General features: G+C 47.1%; 1 protein-coding gene across 1 annotated transcript in view; it reads left to right on the top strand.

The window, feature by feature from the left end:
- LOC144136789 (uncharacterized) overlaps window positions 1–14,568 on the top strand; it is a 39,197-nt gene that overhangs the window by 12,110 nt on the left and 12,519 nt on the right. The window lies entirely within an intron of this gene.

Raw genomic sequence — 14,568 nt, 5'->3', positions numbered from 1 at the left:
TCTACCCACCTATTGCCGCTCTTGCAAGTATGTACACGGTCGGAACTGTGAGCCACGACTTGACAAAATCAAAATTCTGACGAGGAGTAAAGATAGATTAGCTCGGGAACTATCGGAAGCCTTTTTTTTTATCAAGGCGAAAGGCAATATGTGTGCCAGCACCACTTCTGTCTCCCTGTATGCCAGAGAATTCACATTGCTTGAAACTAGACAATGACATGCAGGCTGCTCTCCTTAGTCTACAATGCTTTTTTGCTGTTGCCTTGAAAACATGCAGACAGAAACTCTACGTAACGTTATGAGGCAATGTGTTTTTATATTTCTTAGACGTGGTCGACATTTACATAGATTCAAAGGGCAAGCAATGTGGGCGGCATCTGCAGCTGCTTAGGTAATTGGCACGAGCACCGGCTAAAGAAGGCGCATTGAGTAATGGAGGCTCTAGTGGGTCTCAGTTAGAAAGAAAGGCATAACTAAGGAGAAGAGGTAGGGAAGTGATCCAAGATATGCCCAGTTGGCTACCTTGCCATTGCGGAGGGTAATAAAACGGGGGCGGTGGAGGGGCGCTGAAAAAGAAACTAGAATTAAGAGTATAATAATAATTGTTTTTTGGGAGGAAAGGAATAGGCGCAGTATCTGTTTCATATATCGTTGGACACCTGAACCGCGCTGTAAGGGAAGGGATAAAGGAGGGAGTGCAAGAAGAAAAGAAGTAAGATGTGCCGTAGTGGAGGGCTCCAGAATAATTTCCACCACCTGAGGATCTTTAACGTGCACTGACATCGCACAGCACACAGGCGCCTTAGCGTTTCGCCTCCATAAAAACCCAGCCACCGCGGTCGGGCTCGAACCCGGGAACTCCGGATCAGTAGCCGAGCGCTCTAACCACTGAGCCACCGCGGCGGGTATTGATGCGGAACTACGGCAGTAATATTATTGGGCACCAAATGTTGCACTACGTCTCAGTGCTTAGTTGTAAACAGGTAATACTTAAGCATAAAAAAGTGAATAAAAACCATTCTCATTGAGTAACGCCGCCGCCAGAAGCCATTCTAGACCAAATATACGTGAATTACCTTCAATATTTAGCATCCCAAAACAGTTCACTGGCACGACGTGCACTTGACCTTGCAACTATCGGCGGCCGTAATACGCGCAACCGAGACGGGAAGCTCGTTCGAAAATTGCCTGCGAGATGGGAACCGAGGGCAAGGGGGCAACTCGTTGTATACAAACTTCCCCCCGCGAGCATAAGTTACGTGCGGCGGCGCGTCTTTGAATAGAATAACGGCACTGAGTTCCCGCGACGACAGATTGGTCTCTGGCGCCGCGGCCTTAGACAAGAGCAGCCGTAACACAGAACGAAGAACCAGGCCCCTTTTCTTACCAGGAACGGTCTACAACCAATATAGCATGCGGCGGCGGAGCACAGTTTTCTTTTTGCTTGCAGCGTTTTTCTTTTCTTTTCAGCAGCAAAGAGACCAAAGAATACTTACTTGCTCCTGCACGGAGCGAACAAGAGACCAGCGCACGAAGGAGCAACAGTTCTCTATGTTCCTGCTCTGGTGCTGTGTAAGGAAAACCGTTCAGCGTCGAGGAACCGATAGGTGGCGCCACGTGATTCTTAACGTAGTTCGTAAACTAGTTGCATTTGCGCAGAACAGCTCACGACTGTCCACAGGACGTGGTCTGGCCAATCACAACAGCGTATTAGGCGGCAGCCAAGGCGCGGGTCGATCGTAGGCTTGCTTTACAAGCAAAGAAAAAAGGCCTCTGTGACCTCGGCCTCCGATTAGCTAACGCTGTCGATTGGCGGCTGCACTGTTATTGGTCGGGGCAGAGCATACGTCGCTTGCTCCATCATTGCCGCGTCCTGTATATACGGCGAGCGGCAGGCAATGCGCGCCTTCTCCGACCGAGGCATGGTCGTTGCGAGTAAGCCTCTTTCCACCGGTTGCGCGTTATTGGCCCCGACGAGCGATCAAGCCTCCCGGCTGAAGCTGTTTACGGCGCTCCCCGTCTGGGAATGAGGCTCCGTGGGTTGTGTTAGGCACAACGGCAGCAGTCTAAACAAAAGCCTCACCGGGGATCCGTGACTCACTTAGGCCGGCGTTCCACCCGCTATATTGATTCATTACTAGTTCTTTCTGTCTCACTTTTTCTTTCTTGCTTTTCTCCTTTTTTTTTACTGGTTGCCTCGGCTTCCGAATGGCTTTTTTTTTCTTTATTCTTATATTCCTTCCGCTCTCACTACTCGGAGTATTTTCGTATACGACCACGCTTCGTGCTGTATTGGGTGTTCCCCCTTACCGTGGTATGGGTATGCGGCAACCGCTAACTACGAATGTTGCCCGTGCGGAGCCCAAAATTTGTCGGCAGCCCCGGTATGCTGTGGGCACCCAATTTGGCACAGGTGTTTTTTTCTCTCTTCGTTGAACCGTTACAGAATGTCGTATACTTTTCAATTCAGCTTCCTGCCCATTCATTGCTTGTACTTCTCTCTTTCTTTACTTTAAACCCTTTTATTTTTTCAAGGGGGGGGGGGGGGGGGCTACAAAACGCCGTTGCCTGCGACCGCTCGTTCCTTCCATTACGCAGAAAGCGGCGAAATAATAAAACCAGTGATGCAGCGGGTTGTCGGGGCTCTTCGCCTCAACCTGGAAGTATTTTTTATTTTGTTCAGGTACAAAGAATGGAGCCGCATTATATTTTCTCCATGCTGTACCTGTATTCTAGATTCATTTTTGTCATTTACTCAAGATTTATTTATTCTGCCAGCCGTAAAGCTTTCCTTGGATAAGAAGGTAGATTAAAAAGATCTTCTGCGCATATTTTCAGAAGTATTCGTAGGATTTCCTTAGAGATTATAAGTCCATGCTTCCATTTCTTTCATTTCTCACGATAGCGCAGAATATTTCTAATGATCATTGTGGGCACTGAGGCTTTCCTTTGGTTTACTCAATTCGTGTGAATGATGCCATGCAGGCTTATGAACGAAGCAATAACTCTCCCGGTTGGCTAACCGTACTCTGACTGGTGTAGTACGGAAACCTCGCCATATATAGGCAGTGTCGAAGAGTACTGGAAGCTCGAAAGGTTTAAGGATCAGAAATGCCCAGTTCACAAAGTATATTACTGGCGCTTTCACAATCGCACGACATAATTAAGTAGTCATCGGACCTCCGTCATGAGCTTTGATGCTTCAAAAAGAAAATAATAAGCAGTGCTAAAAGCAAGCACAGCAGAAAACATACTACCGTCACTCATGTATGTTCGGGGAAGCCACTTCCACATCGGTAAAATGTACTCTACCTCGAGGTGTGTTTACGCACCTAGAGGGCATTTTGCGCACTTGGAGCACACATGTAGACGCACGTAACGAGATTCCTCGGTTTTAACTAAGCTGCTGTACGCCGCAGCAATGCAGCTGAAGCTATAGCAAGCCGGCACATTTTTTTTTTTTTTGCAACGGGTGTCAACATATTATCGTCACACGCGAATTCTTTTATCAACGCGATTGTAAATGGACTCTTCACGTGGAAGCCTCAACCTCCGAAGACTTATACAAATGCAGGAGAAGCTCGACCAGCCCTGAAGCGATGCCGCCACAGCTTTGACCACTGAACGCTGACATCCTGTACTAAGTGCCACGCGTGCAACACTACATCATTTTGTTTTACGCCTCTAGTGCCCGCACCGAGTGACGATGTAGCGCGAGGCACTTGAACCCCCCAGCCGTGCTACCACTCGAACCCACCCCCCGGTGCCCGCCGTTTCCCTTTCTCCCTTAGGTTTTTGGTATGTAAAGTGGCGACGATAGGTCCCTTATAAAAATAGTCTATAGACAGTCTGTAGATTTCTTATATACTGTGTTGCCTTTTTATAGATATTTCTTTTTGTCTATTCATAGTCTATAGACTGTCCATAAACAAAAGTTTGCTAAAAGTGTATGGCCACAAGTCTATAAATTGTCTATAGATTGTCTATAGGAATTGTATTGCCTATATACTGTGCTTCTGGGTTTGTCTATAGAGAGTCAAGAGACTTTGCAGACAGAAGTTTATGGACAGTCTATAGACTGTCTAAAAAACTTTCTAAGGGGTGGCTCTAGCTAGCAAAGTAGAAGGCTAATTGCAGATCAATGAGAGTGTGCTTTTGTACTGCAGCGCGTGTCACTAGGTCGGTGATGATGACGACGGCGATGATGATGATGTCGAGTGTCAAAGAGCCTTTTTTTTTCATGCTCGCGTTACTCGACGGTGCGCGTCGCCGTCTGATTCAGCCGGCAGTTCTGCCCCCCGCCGTTGGCAGCCAGCGAGAAGTCAGGCAGTCAAAAGCGTAGCGCCAGTCTCGGCAGCACTCCGTGAGATGAAAGCGCCAGACGACCCGGGGTCCCGTCTAGCGGCGATAAGTCCAGAAGCACACAAACGGCCCAGTAGAAGGATGCGTCCGGGCCACTCGGGTCCCGGTAGTCGCTCTGCTGATTTCGATAAGATGGATGAAACGGGCGCGCGAGCAATCCGTCAAAATCTCTCTCGGAAGCGGGCGGCGCAGCACTCACGCGTCCCTACATACATATAGGTGCGACGACGCGCAATCTTTTCCTCGGCGCCATGTTCGTTCCTTGTTCGCGCTCCATCAGCTTTTATCTCGACTTTTTCGTACTTTTTTTCTGTGCTGCTTTGCTCCTGCTGAGTCGATCGCTTTGACGTTTCCTATCTCCGTACACAGGTCTCTTTCCGAAGTACTAAGCGGAAGACACATGACGAGCTTTTTTGGAATACGTGTTATCTAGCGCATAACGGCAGAAAGTTGACCGATGATTTTATATGGGGCGTACATGGTTCCTGAAAGGGCGACTTGACGAATTCGCTCCTCGGTAGAGCCCAGCGAAGTACGGAAACACATGGCTGGGAAGCACACGGATGATCGGATAATGATGGTAGAGGTCTTTGTCCGGCAGCATAGCTCGCCTAGAAGGTGATGACGACGAAGATAATAATTAGATGCGAGCGCAGATACCAAATTAGCATGCGATGTAAAAAAATGAAGGAGACAAAACGTAGTGCTTATTTCATCTGATCGTCACTTAGATTCACGCAAGCCTTTTCATGAATTTCATAAAGGAAATGACTATGAAAACATGCCCAACAAGCACAGTGAGGACGAATCTACACACGCACTTGCATAGGTGGAAAAGAAAACGATGTAGAAAAAAACATCGCGAAGAAGGAAACGCAAAAAAAGAAAAGAGAAATGAGAAGATGTGAGCCCTACAATCGGTTATACGCACCTGTTATAATAAAATTTCCCATTAATTAAGACGGCCCACAGCTGTGCTCACGCAAGGGCCGACGTTTCTTTCCTTTTTTACCTAAAAATGTATGCGTTTTGTGAGTTGTCTTTTTTGTTTTTGCAGGAATCGTTTAATAATAACTTATCTTGTTTCCTTGTCTTACTGTGCTATTAGTTTCCTCGTTTCCTGGGGTTTACGCCCCAAAGGAACTCGGGCTATGAGGGACGCCGTAGTGGAGGGCTGCGGATAATTTCTACCACCTGGGGTTCTTTAACGTGCACTGACATCGCACAGTACACGGGCCTCTAGAATTTCGCCTGCATCAAAATGCGACCGAGATTCAACCGTGTCTTTCGAGTCAGCAGCCGAGTACCGTAACCACTGTGCGACTGCGGCGGAAATATTAGGGCCAAATGAAACGCGAATAGTATAGCTGTGGCGCGAATAGAAGAATAAAAAAAAACATTAGCTGCTGGACAAGACATACAGGTGGTGTTCATTAACAGTTCGAAGAAGTTGACTGTGCGCCATCAAAATGAAATTAAGGTGTTCTTAGTAGTTAGTCGCTGCCAACTAATATCTTCTGGTCTTGCTGTTCCGCTTCGGTTATTATTATTTCTTTTGAAGCGATTAATTGCCTCAGGGCATAAAAACTATGAAGTGAGAGATGAGTAAGATGCTTAAATAAATGAAAATAGTAGAGCTGATCTGATGAAATCAAGAAGTGAACGATAATATGGACCCTGTGTCCATGCAATATATGAATACGGATTGTCCGATGAGAGTCCCACTGACGCCAGGTGCCGAATTCTCGTCGGCTTCAGCGCCGGGCAATCCCACGACAGGTGGTGGATATCCGCCTCACAGTCTCTGTTCTTGCAGACTGGACACCCGGGGCGGGGATATAAACCTTTGAAATGCGGCCACTTGCGTGTCACAGCTAGAGTTAGGGCAACCCCGACCTGTATCCTCCGAAACGCAACCTCCTCTGCACGGGTAAGACCACGGGGGAGGGTTACCGCACACGGAGGGATTAGAGCACGTGTGCGGCGCCAGAGGTGTTCCTTTCTTGTTAAAAGGAGTGTGGTGTCATCCAGAGTGAGGACTCGAGGCAAAGACGAGGTTGGGGTCGAAAGGCGGGTCGCAGAATATGCGCGGCTTTGTGCGCTCAGGAGGTCACGCAGGACCCACTCAATACAGATTTGTTGCAGGATGCGTGCCGCTAGACGATGGATATCTTGGCAGAGTTCTGGGGTGCGACTGACTCGTCGTAGTAGGCGTGTGACTTGAAGGGGTCGGTGCGATTGACAATGCGGGCCGTGGGTAGCATGGGAACGGCGGCCACAGAGTGAAGTGCCTCTTGAACCGCAAGCATCTCCGCAAAGAAGGAGGAAGGAGGTTCTGAGAGGCGAAACCTTGACGTTTTGTTCGGAGCAGGCTTCTTCGGTCTTCTCCTTCGCGTTTCATTTGAAGCTGACACATATGGACATGGGCGTGATTCAAAGTGAAGCTTAGGCGAAACAAGTGCTTTGTCCTGCACATGATTCCTCTCAGAGGCCAACTATTGCTGTAGAGGATCCACGATTTTGACTTTCATGGCGCAGTGGACCGAATGGTATTTGCGAACAAATATCGCATACGGGTTACGATATTTAATTCGTGTTCAAAGAAAGATATTCTGAAAGCAAAGTCACATCCACCGTGCACAGTGACTTTGTTAATAAAGCGCTCTCTGTCATCTCGCAAGGTCAGCGAATGTACCCCAGCTGCGACACCCTCAATTCGACGCATAGAAATACCTTTCCACCCTGATCTTTTTTCAGATCTCCTTGAAGAACTCCAGGAAGTCAAAACTGATGCGAATCCCTCCTCAACAGCATGCGCTCAAGCTCTAACGCAACTTCGGGTCTTAAAAAATTGCCACAATCTTATATTTAAAACAAATATTGGGTAAGAAATCTCGCCCGCAGGCGATGTATGTTGTAACAGTCTCTCATCATCTGAATAACGCTTCCATCCGTAGAATAAATATAGAAAATGGAGCCTTATGGAAGCAAGTACATTCAATACAAATAAATAAAGAAATAGCAGCGAGTCAATATTGTTAACGCACTTCTTTCCGGCATAAAGTCATGTTTCAGGCCACAGCGCGGCTGATCATGAACTAAGAGCTCACCAGATCAATACTTATTGAATGTTTTGTTAGGCGAAGGCAGCCAACCTTTACGCACTTTCTTAGTTTCCCATTTTTAAAGCCCCTCAGCAGAGCAATATTGAAAGTGCACATGCCTGCATACTCTCACACCGCAATGCGTTACTAACGTTCCAGACTTTTTTATTTTCTAGTAAAAAGAGTGCCCGAAGGTCGTTTAACTTGACTCAGCGGTTGTGCGAATTTTCGTGCATGCATTACATTTTGAAGCCCTAAAATATTCAGGTTAAGTCTCGCCGGTAGCAAGCCAATACAGTTCGGGGACGTAAGCTATGAAAGAAAAGCTTTGGCATTATATTCGGAACAGCGGGCTTTAAGGGAAATTACAGGTCTTGCATGCGATGCATCGGGCAGAAATATGGATAGTTCGAGAGCTGCAAGGCCTTGCTCGTGGTTGCATCCATCAAAGTTTTTTGTTTAGCACGTGGCTCGTAGGTTTTCCAAATGCTTCCTTGCTTGAGAGCTGAAATAGCAACGTTGCTTTCGCGACGTCTGTGTGGCGGTGTCAATAGAGCATACAAGAAAGGTTGATCCCAAATTTCGCCCCTTAGAGTCTGGTGTTACAGATCCGTGTTCGTCCACGTACTTGTTTCTGGGTTTTTCGTTTTTACTAGCTTGGCCTCTCAAGCGGTTTAATTTTCAAATGTCTTTGTTGTTTGTGCCGATAGACCATGCACCTGCGGGGACCCTTAAGCATTTCCTTCAAGACGCTTTCGAAAATTGTATATATTTTTTTCAACTGCGCGGTTCTCAATTTACTGCCTGGCCGGCCTCAGATGACACAGATCTTGGCTGAGTGCATACGCTCTATCCTCATGTATCAGTTACTTTACTTTTTACTTATCGTTCATAGATACTATTTTGGAACGCTTTCAGGGCTCCTGAAACATGACCTCATTCTATCGAGATGTTTTTCCAATGGCCTGCGAACTGTTGCTTCTGCAGTCAGCAACATACTCTCGATTATTACTTTCTTTGACGTCACCGGGCTGCGCTCCTTTGCAAAGTGTTCCAGCCGAGCTCCTAAAAGATCGTGGATCATGTAAAACACTCCGCAAGAGTGGTATGTGGGGTTTGACTACCCGCATCAGTCCCTTTGTTATGAGAGACGCAGTAGAGAAGGGTTCTGGAAGGGCCTTCTGAGAGAAGGTTTCGGGGATAGTATCAACAACCTGGAGTTTTTTTTAGGCTTATTTTTTTTTCATTTCGTCTCCATCAAAACCCAGGCACCACAGCTGGGGTTTGATTCGGCTACCCTGGGTTCAGCAGCTGAGCGCAAAGTCATTCAGCCACCATGGCGGGTCGCACTGCATAGTGTTGTAGCTTGGCTTTTAAAAACTCTCGATTGTCGCATGGCCTTTTTATGCAGGAGTGGCGGCTCAGTACCCGGAAGAGACGCGCCGCAGACTGGCATGTCACTACGGCCCGCTCCTTCTTTCCTGAGCAGTGTGACATGTATGCGGCGTCCTGACGCATGAATTTGTTTTCTTGAGTTTTGATAGGAGGGAACCTGGTCTGCGCAAGATAAGTGCAGTCTCGTGTGAACCGCCGGAGTTATTTTTTCATGCAACAAAGAAAAAAGGAAGATTTCTCTGCGTTGGATGGCTGAGAGTCTTGTTCGGTTAGTTAAAGACGTTTAATCCCGACAGCGTCAGTTGGGAGTGCATTTGACATCAAGGGTTTTCTTCTATGCTTCGTTTTTGTTATTTTTTCCCTGGTACGCGGCGCTGAATAAACTCGAAGATCGCAAGCTTTGCGCCGAAGCCGACTGGATGTTGCTCTCTGTATTTTCCAGAAAGGACAGTTTTTTTTTTTTGGCGGGGGGGGGGGGGGGGGGAGATTGGATGTTTAAGTGTCTTGGCAGGGTACTTTGATTCATTCACCTGGAAAACATGGATACCTTCTCTATGCTATTACTGCTACCTTTCGGCCTAGACGTATTTAATCGATGTTTCAAAGGGTTCCTGAAACACTTGTTTTCCAAAGTTGCTGATCTTTGCCTCCGAGGGTTTCCCTGTCATTTGTGGCTTCCAGAGCGCTACAGAGCGCTCAACGTTCCCACTTACCTGCCATATATGTAGTACGAAAGCGTCGTTTACATCTTTTTTTTTTTTTTCATCGGTAAGTTCATGCGCAAGATTTACTTCACTCTTGTCGGAGGAAACGGGTCCATTGTGGTTCTTGGTGGCTCTACACAAGTAATATTGACTACTCAATAGATGTCAGCTCACTGCAGAAACGAGTTCTTTATTTTATGACACAAGAATGTGCACATAGTTCTTTTTAAGCGGTGGGTAGCTGCATGTGCTTATAAAGCGGCCCTCGACATGGCAACGTGCGGAGTTAGAAAAAGCCAACGTGACACTAAGCTGCCTTGTGTAGCACATTGACGTAAGTAACTGGATGCCAAGTTGAGGACCGTTGTCACGGTCGTTGTCACAAACGAGTTGCGGGCCACGTAACAGTCGTGTTATTGATTGCTTGCTCTGTTGGGAAAGCGTGTGGTGCAACTTTCCATTCTCCAGAGGAGTCATAATAAAAAGCAATGGCAACAAAAAAAGAAACAAAATGAAAATTCATGCGTTATTTGCGCTGCAAACCTCAACCACGGGGCATCAAGGCGCCAGTGAAACACATGAGGAACCAGGAAAAAAACTGATCAAGTACCTTGTTAAAAGCCAAGTACGCTTTGTCCTTCACTCATTGCCATGCGGCGCACTAAAAATGCGGCAGTTGCGCAGTTCAAGGAGGAGGGTTGTAGCAAGAAGTCAATAAAGAGAAGAGATGGCAGGACAGTAGTGTGTAACTAGAAGCGCTGAACGCATGCGAGCTTTGCTAGAGCTTTGCTATATATATATATATATATATATATGCATGCCGGCGTGTTTCAGTAAGCCCACAATGCATTTTTTTCTATGCAGATGCTCTGTTATATGGCTGAAAAACAAACTGGCAACGTGAATTCAAGCGGTCAGGCACCTTTCAACAAACAGACCGACATTTTGGCATAGCTACCCTGACCGTAACCTAGGAAACTTCGTGATGTCGAAAATTTCCTAGAGATCACCGCTGAATTAACATTTCTCATCACTCGTCGTAAATTTCCTGCCCATTCCAAATTTGACGCACATAAAGCCTTCTCCCTCACAAATAATTCTGCACTTCACTTTCGCCCCTCTGAGTGGAATAACACACGACGGCCTCATATCTGAATCTGGGGGCACTTTTCGGCATCTTTGCTCCCTGCCGAATTACTGCCGTCATTGCTGCTTTCCGAAGCACTGGGCGCCACTGCAGTGACAGACGTTGCCTGCGATATGTTTCCGTCAGTATCGAGAAATTATTAAACAGAAAAGCCCAGGAATGTACTTCATAACAGCACAACAGGAGCGCAGAAAAATTGGCAGGCAGTCCATCTCATCGCCGTACTTCCGAATCTTGCCTCTGCGTGTCCGCAAAACAACAACAACGAAAGAATGAGACATTCGGGAGCCAGATAGCAGCTCGGCAACGCGGCCGTGACTCCTGTCAAAAGTTGCGCAGTGAGTGCTTGTCTGAGAGGCTCGCCTGACAGGCTGGCCTGCAGTGAGATGAAAAGAAGGCTTCGCCCTTCAGTCGCTAAGCCCCGCCGCTTGTACCGTGAAGCGCTCCATGTGGGCGCAGCGATCGCACCGCGCCTGTCAACAAGTATCGTTTGCAGTGTGTGTTTTCGTTGTCTCGCGTAGTGTGACAGAAAGTAGGGGTAAAAATCTGAGCTAGAACTGAATCCTGGGGAATCGGGTAAGAAATATCGCCACCTCCTGTTTAGCAGCGTCGACAGTGAGCTCCCGGTGACGCATTTCTATTCTGTCAAGTGCCTGCTTCCGCTCGCTCCAACAGTTCGCGTCACTTATATTGCTTTGCTGCGAAAATCCTGCACACCAAGCGGCACAACGTGTTTGGATTTCTGTCGGGGATTCCAGGTTGTCTTCCTTCTGGTTGAAGCAATTACAATAAACTTTGTAAGAATTAACTACGATCGCAGTACTCGTTAGAGAGAGACTGGATGAATGGTGAACTGTCAGGAGCTTGATGTTTAACTGCGTGTTAGAAACAAATGGTGGCTGCAGTGCGAATGTGCTTGAGGTCCTGGAGCGCTCTTCGGGACCGGCATTCCGCGGCTGTTTCGGCTTACTGTGGACAGCTGTCGTGTACACCGATATCGGGCCTAGGGAGGGCCGCTTGACAGCAACGAACTTCGACTCGATAGAGGATTGCCAGGGCAAAATAGCGGTTTCGCAGCTTATCGGCCCTTAGGCGCATTTCGATTTTGTGATTAAGGGGTGCGTGTCCGCGTTTTTTTACGCAATCTGAATGCCTCATTGGTTCACCAACTGCACGCGGCCGATAATGTTCGAATGCACTGCAACTAACCTTGCGCGGCAAAAGGTCAAACGAATGGTTAAACTTTTTTTTTCTTCGTAACAACTGTGCAAGCTTCTGCGGAATGAGTTGGTCAATATTATGGCAACAGATTTCCAAGGCTGGCCTTTGATCAATAGTTTTCAAGGTTTTTCCGCTATGCCAAGTCCGAATTCCCGTGTAATCTATCTTTTTACTACGTTTTACTTTGACTTCGAGGAACACTCGAGTGATTCCATCCTAGAAAAAATAAAGTCCAATCAATCAATCAATCAATCAATCAATCAATCAATCAATCAATCAATCAATCAATCAATCAATCAATCAATCATTCATTCATTCATTCATTCATTCATTCAATCAATCAATCAATCAGTCAATTGGTCAGCCACAATCGCCGGTGTGCAGTACTGTCCTTTCCTAGGTTGTGTGTTCAACGCAAGAGGGGTAGTCATTTTGTTTAAGTATAAAACGGTTACCGCTCTGGAAGCACTGCACAATGTTTACATCCTAAAAACACTGGCACTAGGCAGTTGCGCGTCTTCCAACCTGGAGCCTACATTGGGATCATAACAAACAGAGGGTGGCTCTGTCCAGGTACGGAGCTCGTCAGTGTGCGATTTATAGAAGAAACTGACGCCTGAAGATACTTGCCGTGCCATCGATTTCAGCCAACAATCCTGAGACTGCGCAGGAGATTTCCGGTGAAGATGACAAAACGCTGGTACCGACAGACGTAGAAGACAAAAACAGGACTTTACCCGCTGCAGAATGAAGTGAATATGAATTTAACGTATAATTTCTTGAGACGCCGCGGTGGATCAGTGGTTAGGTTCTCGGCTATGACCCGAAAGACGCGGGTTCGATCCCGGCTGTGGCGGTCACATTTCGTTGGTGGCGAAATGCTAAATGCCCGTGTACTGCGCGATGCCAGTGCACGTTAAAAAACCTCAGGCGGTCGAAATTTTCGGCGCGATTCCCCGCGACATCCCGCATAGGCTGAGTCTCTTTGGGGTGTTAACCTCCAATAAACCGTAATCATATATTTTGTTGTTTATTTTAAACACTTGGGGGCTTGCAGATGGTAGGCTCGTCCCGATGATCCTCTGATGAATTTTCATTCCGAAGTCCGTTGCATTCTCAAAAGGAACAGTGCGCGGTAGTCCGCCGTAAACTTTTTTTAATAGACAATCAATCTGGTGAAACACTGTCTATATGCAACAGGGGCAGTAATATTGCTCTCAAATGAAACGTCACGATGTCATAATTTTAATTCTGATTGCTCAGATGCTGCGCAAAAAAGCAGAAAAATAATGAGCAAATATATTATAATAATATTTTCGCTTCTTTTCTACACCCTTTCAGTATGACTTAGCGCCAGCAAAGCATACCTTATAGTGTGGCCTTGGCAGTTTCTAGTCCATCGGTAATTGGTTTAACTAATTATAAAGAGATCCCAGGTAAATCTGGTATTGTCTGTTTCTTTCTCTATGTGTTGACTGCTATGCACCGACAAGCTGCAGGCTCTTGGCACGTTCACTGTCGGGAAGAGAGCAAAGTGTTTTCGGTGTCGTTCCTTCAGAACCATCTTTTTTTTTTCTTTTGCCTTCTCGTAGCCGCTTTCCTTCACGTTCGCAAGGAACGAATAGGCGATTGCTCCTCAGACTACGTGATAGTTCTGTCAAGCAGAGATGCGGCAGGCCTCGACGAATATCCGCCTCCACCGCAATCAATCAACCAGATGCCGCCAGCAGCTCCTCGTACCACATGCACCGACGTAGGTTAAGCCCCTTCAGCATCCCCCGATCTACGTCCAATAGCCATCACGCGAGATTCGTGACCTCGTGAACCGAATGCGGTGCCGCTGATGGTAAGCCTGTCTGGTGGGCCGCCAACCGTTTCATCGGAACAGCTGCTGTCTGCGTAGCGGTGTTGTTGTTGCCACTTCCTGTTTGCCGCTCTTTTTTTCCTCTCGGTCCTGACGGTCCTACTCGCGTATCGTAGTTAGGCAATCGAACCATAGTTTAGGCTTCCGGGCTACGTGTCACTTCACTCGCTGCCATACAGAGGTCATGTCTCTCATTTGCTGCAAGCTATCGAGGTCCGGAACAGGGGCTTGGCGCTTCAGGTCATTGTCGCATGGTCGGTTGTTTATGAATATCTTTACTGAGGCCACGAATGTTGCAATCCTTCTCCCATTGCAACCTTCGAGGTTAAACAAGAAGTATGGGGGGGGAAATAAGTAGTTTAACGGCGCCGTGATGGTCACCCCATAGAACCCCCCTCTCGGCCGTTCAATTTTTTTGATGCTTTTACTATATACGGTTGAACACCATAGCGGAACTCTTTCTGCGCATTGGAACAACCATTCGGGAGGAAGGCGGGGGGCAGTGCACGCCTAAATAAGCACTGTGCATACAGCTCTGTTAAAAGGCGCTCCACTCAAAAATGCAAATGTCTAAACCATCCCTGCTGAATAAGCGTTCAAACTTACCTTCCATATTTGTGGCTGGAGCCTCAAGAAACACACGCTGCAGGATCCGCATTTGTCCTTCTGCAACATTTTAAAAAACAACTAGGAACGAAGGACAAGGCATCACAATGTTAAGATTCATAGCGCAACAAACACAGAGGAGCGCAGGAGAGGAAACAACAGTAC

Source organism: Amblyomma americanum, chromosome 6, assembly GCF_052857255.1.
Source record: "Amblyomma americanum isolate KBUSLIRL-KWMA chromosome 6, ASM5285725v1, whole genome shotgun sequence".
NCBI classification, from domain to species: Eukaryota; Metazoa; Arthropoda; class Arachnida; order Ixodida; family Ixodidae; genus Amblyomma; species Amblyomma americanum.
Note: the sequence above shows the minus strand (reverse complement) of the source record. Positions and strands in the feature narration are given on the sequence as shown.